This window comes from Acinonyx jubatus, chromosome B3 (genome assembly GCF_027475565.1).
Source record: "Acinonyx jubatus isolate Ajub_Pintada_27869175 chromosome B3, VMU_Ajub_asm_v1.0, whole genome shotgun sequence".
Taxonomy (NCBI): domain Eukaryota; kingdom Metazoa; phylum Chordata; class Mammalia; order Carnivora; family Felidae; genus Acinonyx; species Acinonyx jubatus.
Window position 1 is genome coordinate 1,795,364 of NC_069386.1, and position 13,330 is coordinate 1,808,693.

The window sequence follows — 13,330 nt, forward strand, 5'->3', positions numbered from 1 at the left end:
AGGCTCTGGGCTGATGGCTCAGAGCCTGGAGCCTGTTTCCGATTCTGTGTCTCCCTCTCTCTCTGCCCCTCCCCCGTTCATGCTCTGTCTCTCTCTGTCCCAAAAACAAATAAACGTTGAAAAAAAAAATTAAAAAAAAAAAATTCATTCAAACCAAGGCAAAGGCCCGTGGGGTAAGGTTGTGCAAGTCGATGACACACCAAGGCACTAAAGGCAAAAACGTCGGTCTTTAGTTCAAAGACCTGAGGACCGGACTTGCTTAAGCAGACCAACGGAACGTCTGGAGCCCAGGGTCTTGACAACCGCCAGGGCACAGAGCCAAGAGCCGTCACGGGGCCTCGCTGTCGTTTACGCTGGGCTAGCTCTGGAATCCTTGCTCCCCCCCACCCCCACCCCCAACCCCTTCCTCTCCGGGTCTGCGAGCTCTCTAGTCTGTTCTGGCCTTTGCCCATCTCCGCGTTGGACGGCGAAGCTTGGGGCAGGGAAGGGAGGGTTGTCTGAATCTGAAATACGAACGTAGGATCCCCCCCCGCCCCCGTCTGCTCCCTGCTGATTCTCCCTCCCACGCAGGTGAACCCCACGGCAGAGATTCTGACAGAATCCGTTTATGGATGGACACTATGACTGGTCTGATTTGCAGCGGCCCCGGGCTCTCCCGGGCACATCCAGTTCCGGGGGCGCAGCCACCTGCTGAGATGACTTTCTTTGCCCAGCCATCGGAAAGGATACCTCTCTGTCATTCCACATCGGGTTGGAGAACACAGCCACCCCCACTCCGGCCTCCAAGGTCTCTTGGTTTCACTGTAACTCGTAAAGCTCACCCTCAAGTCTGCAGATCTGGAAATGATTTGAATGCGGGGCTGAATTTGTTAGAAATGGGTTTTTGGCCCTAAATATAAAACCAACCAAATGTTAGATTGCGTGCTGTTTTCTCCTCCTGATTTAATGGTGAATGTGGTGCTTAGGTGTTGTTTTCTTTAATGAGACGAGCAGTTTCAAAGATGAATGACCTGTCCTGAGATTTCCTCGTCCAGTTCAGCGTTTGACCAAGCGGGGCAGGCTGGTTTTGTCAATGTCCTCACTCAGCAAAGTTCTTTTCAAGGAATGGCCTTCCAGAGCCTCAGCCAGACCCTCGCTGCTGCTCAGCATGGGGTCACACATTGTCCCTTACTCCCAGGCGGTGTTTCAAGCCTCAGCTTTACTTGTTAACCCGTCCAGCCCAAGGGTATCCCCACATGATGTCTCAGCAGACAGCTCACCGACCTGCTGAAGGATCCTCCAACCTGCCTTCTTACCCTCGTCGTGTCTTCCTTCACCTTTCTGCTCCCGTTTGCAGCTGACCCTGCCAGTGGAATGTCGTCTTTGGTCAAGCCCGGTCCTCTCCTTGTGCTTTTGATCCTTACCGTCCTCTTTCTCTGCTCCCTCCGTCAGGCACCCCTCCTGCCTGCAAAAACACGTCTCTGTCTTATCAAAGAAACGCCCTTCCCTAAAAACAAAACGTAGCCCTATGGCTTGTCTACGACTCACCATCAAGTTCTCTACGCCACGCTCTACGCCCAGGTGGGAGTTGAACAGCGTCCGCCAGAGTTCACGTCCACTCGGATGCTCGGAATGTGACCTGATCTGGAAATAGAGCCTTTGAAGAATTAATTAGTTGAGAATCTCTAGGGGCTCCTGGGTGGCTCAGTCGGTTGAGCATCTGGTTTTGGCTCAGGTCATGATCTCACGGTTCGTGGGTTCGAGCCCCGCGTCGGGCTCTGTGCTGACAGCTCGGAGCCCGGAGCCTGCTTCGGATTCTGTGTCTCTTTCTCTCTCCGCCCCTCCCCCGCTCACACTCCATCTCTCTCTCTCTCTCTCTCTCTCTCAAAAATAAATAAGCATTAAAAAAATTAAAAAAAAAGAATCTCTGGGTGACATCATCACGGATTTGACGTTGGGTCAGCGGCTGGGTCTCTCTTCACCTCCTATTTGGTTTATGGCTCCGCCTCCCTTGTCCCGTCGTCTCCCACCAACCCTCACTCTGCCGCTCCTGGTACTTTGCTAAAGCATATGCTACTCTTCTGATGGAAAATGCCAGATGGTTCCCCACCGTCTGGAGAAGTTCAAGGTGCCGGCCCTGACATTTTGTAATTCCTCCGTAATTTAGTCCCAGTGCGTATAACCTGATTTTATGCTGTGCCTCTTAACCCCACTAAGTCTGTCCTGAACAGTGTGTTCCAACCTTGGGGTCACTGCTGTCCCCTCCCCAAGCCTTTTTAGGCAGTGCTTCCTAATTACCCTCCACCCCCGCTGGAAATCTTAGTAGCACAAATAATAGTATATACTTGTCACGTTCCGTGCCCCTTTGGGGCGCCACAAATCATTGGGCCATCTAAGGGTGCTTTCATCGAAAGCCAATTTTGACGTCCTTGGAGGTGATATCACTCCACGTCCAGATCGGAGAACGCACAAGCAGGGGTGAACGTGGACTTTGGAACCTGAATCAGATTCGGATTTCTTCTCCCAGATGTACGGGCCGTGTGACCATGAAGAAGCCGTTCACACTCCCTGGTCCCCAGAGACGTGCGTGCAGGCGGTGAGGCCTCCCTCAAGCCCACCCCACGGTCCACCTCCTTCCGTCCATTCCTACTTCCCTTTAACGGGAGCGGGGCCGAGAGCCTCCCGCACCCTTACGCTCTCCGAGTCAGCTTCACCGGGGGCCACAACCTGACAGTTTCCGACCCACCGCCGGCACGCAGGGGGGCTCCGTGTACCTGCCTTCCCCCCACCCCGATTCTGCCCAGCGACCTGGGCCGCCGCTTACGCTGCCCGTCTGTATGCGTTCTGGATACTTCCTCTTGTTCGGAAGCCACCTTCTCCGTGAAGCCTTTCCCGACCGCCTGCCTTCCCCTGGGGTGGAGGGTGAGTGGGCCGTGGGCGCCCACAGCATCCTCCGGTGCTTCCCCACGATGCTGGCACAGAACAGGAGCGGGCAGGATGCTCGGCCGACAGGCACGACAGGCACAGGAGACCGGGGGGTCTCCCAGGAGGCTTTCCTGCTGTCCAGAGCTGGGTCCACCCTTCCCACATTAGAGAACGGGCCTCGCTTCTGGGGTCCGCGTCCTGCCCCCGCGCGGTCTCCCAAGTCCCACTGAACCCATTCATGGACACGGCACCAGGCTCCGACTCTGTTAGAGGTCACGCCGTGGAAGGGCCTCGAATGCTCGGCCCGTGTGCTTAGCTGGTGGACACCTACTCCAAACGCTTGGGGGAAGAAAGCAGGATAAAGAATACGAAGGTAGCGTTCGATTTAGCTATTAGAGAGTAATTTCATCGGTGGCCCTCGAGGAAGCAGCCTGCAAAACGTGACGGCAGGGACTCCCGCTGAAACCAGAATTTCCTGGGGAGTTTCCAACACCAATTCTTGGGTCCTGCCACTGGACATTGTGACTTATTGATCTGGGGTGCGACCTGGGCTTGGGAAGTTTAAAAAAAATACTCAGATAATCTTAATGGGTAGACAAGTCTGGGAGCCACCGGGTTACGGGGTGATTGAACATCGACAAAGTGTAGATGGGGACTATAGACCAGTCTTTCCAAAAGCTTGGCAGTGAAGGGAGAAATGAGCACGGAAGCTTGAGACAGTGGGAGGCAGCCAGCAAGGGGGGTGGGGGGTTGTTTGTACTTTGTGACCCCTTTGTAAGTCCCGTGCAGTCCTCGGAAAACACTGTATTCACTTAGGTGAACTGCACCCTACCTTTTTACAAAAGTGATTTAAGAAAGCTTGGGAGGATATGAAAGTTTGAAGTGAGCATAAAAGTGGGGGGTTAAAAATAAAGGGGAAAAACAGAGGCGACAAAATAGATTAAAAGCCAACCATCATTACAAAAGATCTCCTACGTGCTTTCTTCCAAAAGGGCAGCATTTGGGGCGCCCGGTGGGGCTCAGTCGGTGGAGCATCCGACTTCGGCTCAGGTCACGATCTCACATTTCATGAGGTCAAGCCCCGCGTCGGGTTCTGTGCCGACGGCTCGGAGCCTGGAGCCTGCTTGGGGCTGTGTCTCCCTCTCTGTCTGCCCCTCCCCTGTTCATGCTGTCTCTCTCTCTCTCTCTCAAAAATCAATAAGTAAACATTAAAAAAAAAAAAAAGGCACCGTTTGGCTCTGAGCTTCCTGGCAACCCATGCAAAAGGACTGAATCTGGACCGTAAAATTCAGTATTCACTGCAAGTGAGTGGATGACAGAGGGACAATTTGCTACTCATGAGTTCTCAGTATCAAGCTTGAATTGCAAACTTCTTCCAGTGGGTCCTAACAAAGAGGATTTTACACGGCGCGACAATAAAGCATTGCGTTCCAGTTATCTGCGCTACGTGGCAAATGGCTCCACGGCTTGGTGGCCAAGGCCAGTTACTGTCTCCCATTGTTCTCGTGGGCTGAGGGGCCCAGCTGGTGGCTCTCGCCTTCATAAGGCTGTAAGCAGCTGGTGGCCGAGGCCGGGACCTCCCAAGGCTCTCTCCCTCAGGCATCATGTCTGGTACCTGGCCTGGGACGGTAGGCGGGGCCGGGGTTGGCCAGACATCTGTCTGTCGCCTGTCGGTCTGTCTGCAGGCTGTCCGTTTGGGTGGCGGGAGCCTCCCCACAGCCTGGCCGCTGGCCTTCCCCATGGGAAACAGATCAAGAGAGTCTGACGGAAGCTGGGAGGCTCCTTAGAATCTGCAGCAGGGGATCTCTCCCACGGGGAGTCATGACACTGAGGCTTTTCTTTCCAGGAAGCAACTTTATACGTGCCGACACCGCCCAGCTGGGTTCGTCCCCGAAGAACTGAGCCCGGAACGTCCCGTGGTGTAGATTTTTCTGTAGGCTCTGTTTTGTTGTCTCCCATAGATGGTAACACGCAAACGTGCAGGCTGATTAAGCGGTCTCATGTTACAAGGTCGCGAGGGATGTTGTCGGGCACACATACGCCTTGAGGTTTTTTTGGTTTTTTGGTGCTTTCTTTGCTCAGGGAGGGGCCCTACCACAAATCTAGCCTTGGAAGCCTCACGGAATCCCGCTTCCCAAGCTCTGCTACTCAGAGCAATCGCAGGCAAACCCAAATTCAAGAGGGCAGAGGGGCAGAACGCATCTCTGTGCCGGCCCGCAGGAGCTGGCAGCTGGTGTAGTAAATGAAGCAGGGGCAGATCGTGACGTGTGGAAGGAGGCACAGGTCACCCGCACGGGGTCGGCGAGTGGCTCCCTCCGCATCTGGGCTCCCCACTTTGGCGACGTGGAAACCAGGGTCGTTTTGACCGACACCCACACGAAGGACGTCGAGCCACGAGACTTTTCACTCACAAAGCCCGGGAGTGGGGGAGGCTGCCGTGAGTGGTTTCCAGGGGCTGGAATTCAGGCATGTGCTGTTCCGGCATCTGCATTCGTAACCTTTGAGCTCTCATCCGGGTCTATCCCCCTCTAAATCCTGGGCAACGCCACTGACTCAAGCTGCCTCCCATCTCATCACGTGTAAGAATAGAAAAGCAGTTATTAAAAACGACGAGGTCTGGACACCCCAGCTCTGTACTGATTTGAATGAGTGCTCAGTCACAGTTGGTTAAATACTTGACCTAACCAGGGAAGGGACACAGCAAAGTGGGCACAGCACAGGGACAGCAAGTAAGGTGGGGGGTGCATACGAAGGTGACGGGATTTGCCGTCCGTTGGGCCAAGGTCAGGACGGGCATTCTGGGCTGTCTGATCAAGGCAAGAGTGCAACACAAGAGAGTGTGGAAGGGGTTCAGAGGGAGGGAAGGCAAGGGCGGGGAGGAAGAGGAACTTGCATGTTGGGAAGGGGGCCGCACCCTCCAGGAGTGACGGAGTGCCACGGGATGACAGGGTCCAGGGGATGACAGCGTTTACGAGCAGTTCAGCAGAGAAGCAGGAGGACAGGAGGCAAAGGAGAGCTGTGCACAGGCTCACAGTCCCGAGTGCTGTCCCCCCCCCCCCCCCCCGCATCCCGGAGCACCACCCCCATCGCCAGGACAGGGAGTCAGAGAACGGGGCAGAGGCAGAGAGGGAGCCACTGCAAGAAACAGCACAGACGAGAAAGCACATTCCTGGGCTGGGCAGGAACCAGCCTGAGAACGTTCCTACAATCAGATAATAGAGACTCTGAAGGAGAGAGAGGAAAAACAGGTCCTCCGGGATCCGGCCGGTCTTCTGTTTCCTGCAGGAACACCACATTCCTGGCACATAGTAGGTCTCAGCAGAGCCTTGCTGGTCTCAGCTGCCGTAACATTATTTTCTTCCCACGTGAGTGGAGCCTGACTTCATCTTTGGGACGTTCGGTTCTGAAACATCTTCATTACTCTGAGGTACTTGCTTTCCCCTCCTTCCCCCCCCCCCCCTCCGTTTGGCTTAAAATGACCGTTACGAGTCCCTCTTGATTATAAAAATAGTACATGTCCAGAACCTATAATGAGTATACCCAGACTCCAGAAACGAAGGACCAACCAAATCAAAGTCTCCAGAATCTCGCTGGCCCGGGACTGTTTTTTCGTGTTGCAGCACCTACTTCGTACTGGTTTCATTCAACCACTATAGATATTTTCCCACTACGTGAAATGTGCTTCGATTCCGGTCTTACGTGTCTCAGCACACTATCCCTGACTTCAGGCTTTGATGTTATCAATTTTTTCCCTTTGCTATAATAAACTATGCATCATAAACATCCTAGTATTTAAAATCCACGTGCAAAACAAGTTATTTCCTTAGGCTACGATCCAACCGGGATTACTTGGCTACAGAGGGGGCGTGCTTTTAAGTCTTCTGATACACATTGTCGAGTTTCCTTCTAGAAAGTGATACCCACGAGCAGTCCCACCAGGAAGCTGTGGACCAGGTCTTACTTTTCCACCTTATGTCCAACAGAGTACTAGGGCTCTTTAATCCTTTAAAAAAACTTTTGGATCAATTAAAGAACGTTAAAAATAGTTGGTTAAGCGTCTGACTTCGGCTCAGATCATGATCTCGCGGTCCGTGAGTTCGAGCCCCGCGTCGGGTTCGGTGCTGACAGCTCGGAGCCTGGAGCCTGCATCAGATTCTGTGTCTCCCTCACTCTCTGCCCCTCCCCCACTCATGCTCGCTCTCTCTCTCTCTCTCTCTCTCAAAAATAAATAATAAAAATAAATAAAAATTTAAAAATAATTCCAATACAGTTAACATACAGTATTCTATTACTTTCAGGTGTACAAGATAGTGATTTAAGAATTCTATACATCGGGGCTCCATCGGACAAGCATCTGACTCTTGATTTTGGCTCAGGTCATGATCTCACGGGTTCATGAGATCGAGCCCCGCATAGGACTCTGTGCTGACAGTGTGGAGCCTGCTTGGGATTCTGTCTCCCTCTCTCTCTGCCCCTCCCCCACTCTCTCTCTCTCTCTCTCTCTCTCTCTCTGAATAAATAAATAAATAAATAAACTTAAAAAAAATCCTTGATTTCTTTTTTACCCATCAGAATTGAACTTTATCTCTTTGCAAACATTTAACCAACTATTGAGTGAATTAATATACCCTCACTCATCTGAAACATCAACTTTATCAGACGTGAGATATGTATAAACAATTAGGCCACGCTAGTTTTTTCTGTCTGGTCTTTTGCTGCAACCTACCATTTTTTGAAGTATGTGTTTAGCATTTGTTATTATAAATTCCCTGGAATAATGCTACAGATTAATCATTCATGTGCACCGTTTTAAGGTGCAACTATACACAATTCTGGAAAAAAAAACCCTTAAAATTAATACCAAGATATTATTCACTATCACCTCAAAATTAGATTTTCAAGGTCGGCATATAAAAGGCCGTTCCCACTTTCCACTTTAAAACATTACTCATGGGGGCACCTGGGTGGCTCAGTCGGTTGGGTGGCCGACTTTGGCTCAGGTCATGATCTCGCGGTTCGTGGGTTCGAGCCCCACGTCAGGCTCTGTGCTGACAGTTCGGAGCTTGAAGCCTGCTTCGGATTCTGTGTCTCCCTCTCTTTCTCTGCCCCTCCGCTGCTCATACTCTCTCTCTCTCTCTCTCTCTCAAAAATAAACATTAAAACAAATTTTTTTTGAAACACTATTTATTTCACATAGTCCTTTGCATCTCTGCACATTTGAAAAAAGTGGTTAGAAATTCCCAGCAACTGAATTCCAATCAAGTGACAAATGTGCTCTGAGCTGGTGCTGATCACACAGGGCGAAACCAGGGGGACAGGTCCCTACCAGGCTGTGATCAATTTCAGGGATGGTGGGCCTCCCGTCAACAATCCACACGGAGGCTAAGGGGGGACTCATGCAAAAGGCAGGTCTGAAGACACAGTCACCCTTGCAGCGGATGGGACTGTGAAAACACGCATCTGTGGGCGGTTGGTGTTTTCTTTCTTTCAATCTTCATCTCTTGCGACGCTTTCTCAGCATTTCGTGGGTCTCTGAGATCTCCCCAGCTGGATTCCAGCTCATTTAGAAGATTTGTGAGAAGCACCCTCAGGCTGAAAAAGGTTCTGGGAAAAGACAGTTTGCCTCCAAGAGCTCTTAGCTGAGTGGAAGGCCCCTTCCCCTAATGAACACTGGTGCGGGGTCCCCGGAACGGCCTCCATCAGCTATGCTGTTTTTTCCAAAATTGTAAGCTTTCATTCTTTTTTTTCCCACATTTCAGATGCGTTAGTTTAACGGATCTCTCTTCAAAAAAAAAAAAAAATCTATCCCACCTTTAGCCACACTTTAAAATTTTTCTCTGGTGAATAAGCAGGATCCAGACGTAACTGTGCCACGGTCAATCAACAAAATACTCTTTGTCCTTGCTGAGAAAGCAGGTAAGAACGACGTAACATCTTTTGCCTTTAATTTCTGAAGCGGATTCCTCATCACTGCATTAGGCTCTAGGGAACACGGTATCCAACGGCAGCGATAAAGTGGTTTCTTTTTCTCACCCAACAAGAAGCCCAGACAAAGGCAGGCCGGGCAGCTGCTCACCACCGCCAGGAAGCATCTGGATCCTTGCCTCTTGTGTCCACCATCTGCTACATGACATTCACTCTTCACGGCTGCAAAGTGGCTGCTGTGGCTCCAGTAACATAGCAGAAGAGAAAGGGAGAAAGGGACAGGGTCTGGCTCTGCTCAGTCTCGCCCCACCTGAGTTCCCCTCTTACAGACCATTGGCCAGAACCCAGTCACATGGCCATGGTCGCAGCAGGGGAGGCCCACTGTCACCGGAACAAAACCCAAGCTCTGTGCGTAAGCAAGATGGGGGGATGTCACCGGTCCCCGGCCAGAGGACAGGCGTAGGCTACCCCGGGACACTCGTGTTGGCTACAGGTTTCTCTGTATCTTCCTCAAAGCCTGTACTCGTCTCATAGTACTGCCTGAACCAGAGAAACGGGCTTGTCTCTTGGTGCCTTCATCAAATCACTCATTCAGTCTTTAATTTACCAATTTAATGTTTCCTGAGCATTTTCTCTCAGCCAGGCATAGGGTGGTGGGGGGGGGGAAACAGTGGTGTCCACAATAAACCCCATCCTTGCCTTCACAGGACATCCACTCCCAAATTAAGAGAAATGCAATGGGGCGCCTGGGCGGCTCAGGCGGTTACACATCCCACTTTGGCTCAGGTCATGATCTCACAGTTTGTGAGTTCGAGCCCCGCGTCAGGCTCCGTGCTGACAGCTCGGAGCCTGGAGCCTGCTTCGGATTCTGTGTCTCCCTCTCTCTCTGCCCCTCCCCTGCTCACGCTCTGTCCCTCAAAAATAAATAAACATTTAAAAACAAATTTATAAAGAAAAAAAAGAAAGAAACACAAAGCAGGGCAACGTACTTTAGATATCTCTTTTACCGCCCATCTAAACAACCAGATTCCTGTTTAAAGCACAAATATCCTTCCCTTATGGTCAATTAAAGATGGTCATTCTGCTCTATACTGCTGATAATTTTGCTTTTATAAACCGAGTTAGATCTCGAGAAACTCGACATCAGGCAGAGTAATATGGAAGGAGAGTTTGGCGTGTAATAGGCCGATTAAATAATAGAGGCCGGTGCATTGAGCTACTTGGGATATTGTTTGGGGGACTGGCTGGCTCAGCAGAATATGTAGGCAGGTCCACCTGCAGCCCATACTTGGAGCTTCTTTTTTGAATGTTTTATTTTATTTTTTATTATTTTTTAATGTTTATTTTTTTTATTTTTTATTTAAAAAAAATTTTTTTTCAACGTTTATTCATTTTTGGGACAGAGAGAGACAGAGCATGAACGGGGGAGGGGCAGAGAGAGAGGAAAACACAGAATCCAAAGCAGGCTCCGGGCTCCGAGCCGTCAGCACAGAGCCCGACGCGGGGCTCGAACCCACAAACCACGAGATCGTGACCTGAGCCGAAGTCGGACGCTTCACCGACCGAGCCCCCCCAGGTGCCCTTCGCTTGGAGCTTCTGGAGGGCAGGAGGGGCTGTGTCTCAGCCGCCTTCGCGTTCCCCAGATCAACCCTGTGACTGGCTCATGGTGAGTACCTCGTAAATAGGTTTGCTGACCCAAGTTCAAAGTTAGACCTTCCTCTGCTAGATGGTGAGGAGCCACAGAGAAATTCTTCAAGCTCAAAGTGAACAGCTGGTCATCTCTGCCCTTTGCATTTATGGGGAAGATTTATTCTTTCTGGGTTGCCTGTTAAAGTCCCCCAGTCAACGTGCCTTTAATACACACTGACGGTCGTGGACGCCCCGAGGTGCTGAACAAACCTTCCCACGATCATTCGTCGCACGGGGTGACAAAGCTTTGGTCGCTCTGCTCTATGGCATCCAACTTTCGGGTCTCAAGCCAACGTTCACACAAACCTGAGACAGCTCAGCTCCCGGGGGGAATGTATGTACTTGTTCGTGCACAGGTATTACACCGCGGGGCCCTCCACACGCCCTTTGTGGAGTGACATGACGTATGCAGACGTATCTGCCTTTTTTAATTTTCCTGACGACGTGAGCACGGCTACGGGCCACGGAGGACAGAGACCCCGTCTGCTCCACCAGCCTCCCAGAGGACCCTCCTCGAGACTCGCATCGCGGCGCCCTTCTGTGGCCTGCCCGCTGCTCGACTCCTGCCCAAATGAGCGGTAACGGTGGAATCTGAGAAAGACCGAGGGGCAAGCTAGACATCTTCACCCCAGTCCTCAAAGTTCTCTTCCTATTCTGAGTTAGACGCGGCGATCACCTGAGCTCCCCACAGAAACCCCACTGCGGAGCCAGGATTCAAGATGCTCTCCTTAGCCTGCGTGGGGAGTTGCTCTCTCTCTCTTTTTTTTCTCCAAAGGCTCGTGAAAAACCGCTGTGAATTTCCTCCTGAGGCTGTAATTAGATTATAAGGCACTCCAGAGAAGGAACTGTCTTGCCCATCTTTGTAGAACTGCTGTACAAAAAACACCTTGGGTGCCGTGAGCATGAAAACATTACGAAAATATACACAAGCGCTGAATACAGGAAACCGAGTACGTATCCAAGCAAAGCACCCAGAAGCGTACCAAGTCGTAAACGTTTTTAAAGAAGGGAAGCCAATCCGGTGAAGCGAAGAACCTGGTTGGAGGTAAAACTCCACCAAGTGTGAATAATTTAAAAACAGGCCAGGAAATGTTTTGACCACAGGCTGTGCCAACCAGGTTTTCTCTCGGGTTTTGGATGGTTCCAAAACGTCTAAAATTATTTTACTGAAGAAATAGTCTTTGGGGTGCCGGTACACAAACAAATACTACGAACCCCCGGAAGCTGAGCTGTCTCGGGTTTGTGTGAACGTTGGCTTGAGACCCCAAGGAGCAGTCTTTGGCTCAATCGGTTAAGCGACTGACTCCTGATTTCGGCTTAGGTTATGATCTCACGGTTGGTGAGTTCGAGCCCCAGATGGGGATCTGCGCTGACGGCTCGGAGCCTGCTTGAGATTCTCTCTCCCTCTCTCTCCCTGCCTCTCCTTCACTTACTCTCTTGCTCTCTCTCTGAAAACAAATAAACATTAAAACAACATATACATATTTAAATAAAGAAACAAAAAGACGTAGCCTTTTAAAAGCAGGTCCTGAAGGGTATCGCCATTTGAACTGGCTAATCCGTGCAGAAGAAGGTGCTCAAAATACTCCTTTAAAAGCCACAGCTAAACTTAAAATCCGCAGGGCATCTGTTAGTTAAAACAACAGGTCCAGGCCGGCCCGTGCTAGCTGCCATGCTGGCAGTCCAGGAGGGGGATCTCCTGTTCACTCCTGAAGGAGAGCTCAGCCGCCAAATCGGGAGGGAGAAGGGAGAGTGGAAGGTTCTGGGAAATTGGCACGAGGGCCCGCCGGGTTTCAGGCACCGAGAGTTACAATTCAAAAACATCACTTAAAGGTGAACTCCAAGATGACAGTGGACCTAAGTCATTACGAGCAATCCTTCATGATTCAGACCACTTAGCCACCTGGGACCCTTGGACTTCTCACTAGCCCTGTGGAGGACACCTGGAAATCCGCCGCACGTGGGACCAGAAGTGACCACCTGGGGAAGGTGCCCTGCTCAGTGCAGAGCGGCCGGGATACTCTGACCCATACAGGAACAGCCTGCAGGCCCAGTCATGCCCCTACGAAGGCCACATCGTTGCTACTTATGCGGAAACAGTCCTGTAACGGGGACACGCGGCGCCGACCGCCGTGTCCCTCAACAGCAGCACCCCTTAAGGTGCCGAGACCTGAGGGCGAGGCAGTTGAGCACAGACACCAAGGGCCGAATATCTCAGGGACATGCCCATTCTCGTCCACCCATTAAGGTTCTTTCCAGTAGATTCCCAAGAACCTCCATCCACGCCCGAACTTGGATTTGGAGCAGGGAGAGAGGAGTGAGGGGAACAGTCCGATGCGGGAGGGTGCCCGCGCCACCTGCACGATCCCTTCTGGGGATCCGCCCAGCTGCCCGGGTGCAGACACGGGAACAGGGGCGTCCCGGGGAAGGGCGCGCGCTCCCCGGGCCGGGCAGGTGCCCGCGCCCCCTCCGGGCTCCCCGTGTGGGATCGGCCCAGCCGCCCTCGTGCAGACCACCGAGCCGGGCGCGCGCTCCCGGGGCCAGGCAGGTGCCCGCCGCCCCCTCAGGGCTCCCCGAGTGGGATCGGCCGGAGCAGGGGAGTCCCGGAGACGCGCGCGCGCTCCCCGGGCCGGGCAGGTGCCCGCCGCCCCTTCCGGGCTCCACACGTGGCATCGGCCCAGCCGCCCGCGAGCAGAGAGCCGGGGCCCGGGCATCCCGGAGACGCGCGCGCGCGCTCCCCGGGCCCGGCAGGTGCCCGCGCCCGCGCCCGCGTAGGGAGGGGTCGCGGGGAGCCCCGCCCAGGTGCCGAGCC